This window comes from Echinops telfairi, unplaced genomic scaffold, assembly GCF_000313985.2.
Source record: "Echinops telfairi isolate 266 unplaced genomic scaffold, ASM31398v2 ScPeMD7_7469;HRSCAF=8507_0, whole genome shotgun sequence".
In the NCBI taxonomy this organism is placed as follows: domain Eukaryota; kingdom Metazoa; phylum Chordata; class Mammalia; order Afrosoricida; family Tenrecidae; genus Echinops; species Echinops telfairi.
In genome coordinates, this window is record NW_022111372.1 from 43,198,919 (window position 1) to 43,203,150 (window position 4,232).

A 4,232-nucleotide genomic window follows, 5' to 3' on the forward strand; every position below is an offset into this window, starting at 1 on the left:
TCTTTAAAGCTTCCTTACCTAAAAACCAGTCACTGCAAAGAAATTTATGTCAAAAAATATATACCGTCAAAGGTTGTTTTTCCATGAAAATTGCTCATCTTTTCTCTTGTTTGAGTTAAAACCTATTAAAATGCAATTTCTTAAGATATGATGAGACCCCAGTCCAAAGTAGAGTATAGAATATGAGACTGTGATCTTAAAAGCTTGTCAAAGACCATAAAGTGAAAAAATATTGTTTCAATCAAAAAATTAAAAAATCAAAGACATATCGAAACAATTGGTCCAAAGGACTGGTAGACCATGTGAACTTCCAGCACACATACCTGTAAGAGTAAAAGAAGTAGGTGGTGACTCACTGGTTACCATTCTGAAAGTGATCACAGTAAGAGGGCTCAGATAGCTGGGAGGACCTTGGTGGTGTAGTAGGTTCCACATTGGACTGCTAAATAAATGGTGCCTCCTCGTGGGCATGGCCTTCTCATAAGGAGGGCCTAGAGAACCTCCCTCTTTCTTTGCTTTGACCTTCCTGCTTGCCAGCCACTCTGCAAGTGCCAGAGACCTGCCATGTTTCCAATGACATTGGCTCACCCACCAGCTTGTGATCTTCGTGCATTCTGCATTATTGCATGTGACTGTGTGAGTCTGAAGAGGCACTTATTGACTAGTATCAGACTTATGGACTTTCCTTGAACTGGGCTGGGATTTAAATATAATTCCTTTTTGTTTTAAAGCTCTTTCTCACACATATATGAGTATCACTAGATTTGTTCCTCTAGTCAACCCAGCCTAACACAATGGATCTCTAAAACGTTATGAAAAAAACCCATGATCTCTATATACCATTTTGTGCCTGAAGCTATGCACAATATTTTGCTGCTTGCCATTTTAAAAGATTTAACAATTAAAAAATACCTTTAATTGTGCTGGTTAGGTGCCTTACAGTCAGTTCCAACTGATAGCCCCTCCATGTACACCAGAATGAAACACTGTGGCCCTGTGTCCTACTCACAATTGCTATGTTGGAGCCCATTGTTGTCGCCGTTGTGTCAATTCATGTTCTTGAAGGTCTCCCTCTTTTTGATGACTGTTCAATTTAATAAGCATACTCCTTTGGTATATATATGTATATATATATATGACATAGTTAAAAGAAAATCAGGTAAACCTAGAGTCGCCATATGAGATTAAAATTATTTAATAATACGTAACATAATAACCATACAATGAATTGTTTGGTTAGGAAAAAATATTGACAATAATTAAAAGTAGATGTGACATATAGAGACAACTACAGCCTACAAGGATTGAATTCATAATCTTTTGAACTTTGAAACAGGTCATATGTAGGACCATAAAACATGACTCCTCAAACCCAATAGGGTAAACTAAGTTGGGTCAGTTTCTTAACCACAATAGAATTTAACTGAAAGTTAGTAGTGGAAAACAAATATTTAATATTCAGAATTATTTGAAAATTAAATATTTCTGCTATATCTCACACACCCTAGACATGTTATGAGAATAGCCCAGACCTTAGAGGAGGACACCAAGCTTGGAAAAGTAAAGGTTGGTGAAAAGAAGGAGTATCCTCAACCAGACAGATTGATACAATGTCTGCACCAACGAGCAAAATAATTATGATGATTGTGAAGGTGGCTCAGAAATGGACAGCATTTCATCATGCTGCACATATCAGTGTGAGTCAGAGTGAATTGAATGCAACCTACCAGAATATACTCACTGAGTTAAAACAAACAACCAGAACGAGAATTAGAATGTAGAAATTGCCTTCACTTGAATAATAATAAGTTGATAAATCCAATATTAGCCATGAAAGACAAGGAGAATCACAAATAAAAGATAGTACAGAGATAAGATGCATCACATGCATTATCTGATAGATGAAAGGACATAAATTAAAATCTTAGGTCAATAAACTGAACAATTTTGATAACATGGATACTTTTATAAAAAGCACAGCATACCAAAATTGCAAAAGAGTTAAGAATTTGAGTACTTTGATATACATATTAAATATTAAATCAATTATGTTTTAAAAATCTGTCACAAATGGTATCCCTTATGCTTTCTATGAATGATTTCAGGCAGTAAAGAAACAAATGGGTAGATTGGAAGATGGCATCTAGTTGACTCACCCACTGGGAGCTCCTGGGGCCAGACCAGAAAATTGGGAGGTAAGGTGAAGGAGACTGGGAGGTGGAGTCCTGGAGTGTGTCCCAAACCCATTTTTTGGTGATTTCCACTCACAAAGCGAACCAAGAATGCACTAAATCACTCTAAGCTCTGTGTGCTGCGCTCGCAGGCTCCAGAGGAAGAACAACTTATGCCCTAGTTTTGCAGTGAGTAGCAATTTCCCCAGGCTGATGCCCTAAAGGGGGCATAATCCCAGACATGAGGAGAATCTCTTAAACCTAGTCACAGAACCCCACATCAGAGTTCCCTGCACTGTGAGCTGCCTTGAACTCATAGCCTGCAGAGCAGGGTCAATGGGTACCCATAGAGCTGAAGTAGAAGGAAAAGCAGGAATTTACCTGAGTTAGGTCGCAGTGTGGCAGAAAAATAGGCAGATAGTCAGAGAGAGTCCAGGGGGCAAATTCAGTTACAGTTGGCTGAGAGGAAAACAACCTCCTTGATAAATTGGATCTCCCCCCTGGGAGTAAGCGTGATAGCCCCCCAAATCAGGGACCTCCACAAGGCCTATATAAAAGAGAAAGGGGGAAAGATATTTCCTTGGGAAAAACTTCAAATTCCAGGCTCATTGTTCAACTCCAAGGCAAAAGGTAGAAGGAGACCCTGAACATACATTGATATCATAAGGTAGTATGGCAAGGAATGCCAGCATTTAGCTGTAGTACCTAGAGGTTTGCAACATAACAAAAACCCTCTGGAGAAAGCTTCAGTTTCAACTTCTCACTGAGCACAGACCCAGAGCCCAGAGCCAGGGAGCCAATTTAATTTAATTCTACTCTAGCTGGCCAGGGAAAAAATAAATAAAAACTTCTGAGTTATTAGGGCATCAGAAGTCTAGCTAGAACAATAAGCTCAGCTCCCCTCTCAGTGATTCTACACATAGGTGGGGAGGTCCTGCCTGTCCTGGGGGCCCTACACAGGGCTGAGGGAACAACTCACCCCTCCCTGCTGTACTACATACAGCACAAGGCAGGTATACCAGTGAACTCCAGCACTCAATGCCATTAGGGAACAACTGCCTGGCCTCTTCTGTGATCTTGCCTTCGAGGGTAATCCCACCCAACATCTGTGGGACCCTACACCAAGCAGACACACCACCCCGCTACCTTGAGCCAGAGTTGGTACTTCGCAAGCCCCACGGTCAGGTAATCAAGCCTCACTTATCTCCTTACTAAGCCACTCTTTCTTCTTGCTTTATTCTCTTGCCCTTCTATCTTTCCCACTGCAGTAGGTCTCAACGGGCCCAGTTTTATTTTATTTTTTTTCTTTATCTTTCTTCTTTTTCTCTCTTCTTCCTCTTCTCTCCATCTTGTCCTATCATAAGCCATTGCTGACTTCCAGCCCACTACCCTCTGCCCAGGGCAACTCAATCCAAATAGCAGGGGAAACTCCAGCCTGCCCTCTGTGGGAGGGCATCACATCACACAAGGCAGCTGTGACAGCCCTCTACAGCACAATGTGCTGTAGAGGAAACCTCCCTCGGACCTCTAAGGTAATCTCGCCAACCACTGGGTCCTTGCATTAAAAGGGAACACCAATCTGCCATCTTGGGGCAGGGTTTAAGCCCCCCCTGGCCCCATATTCAGACAATCAGGGATCAGCTATCCCTTTATTCTTAATTTTTTTCCTTCTTTCTTTCTTCTATCTTTAGCATCACAGTCAATCTTAGTGAGCACAGTTGTGTTTTTCCCCCTTCTTCCTTTTCCTTTTCTTTTTATTTATTTTTTATTAGAAATCATTTTATTGGGGCTCGTACAACTTTTATCACAATCCATCCATGTATCCATTGTGTCAAGCACATTTGTACATATGCTGCCATCATCATTCTCAAAACATTTGCTTTCTACTTTTCTTTTTCTTTCTTTCTTCTCTCTCTCTTTTTTTGTATTCTCCGCTCTTTTTGCTTTTCTGTTTCACTCCTCTCCCACTCTTTCCTCCCACATGCCATGGCTGTTTCCAGCCCCCTACACTCTGCCTAGGGCAACTCTTCCCACCCAGTGGGGAGAACTACAGCCTGCCCC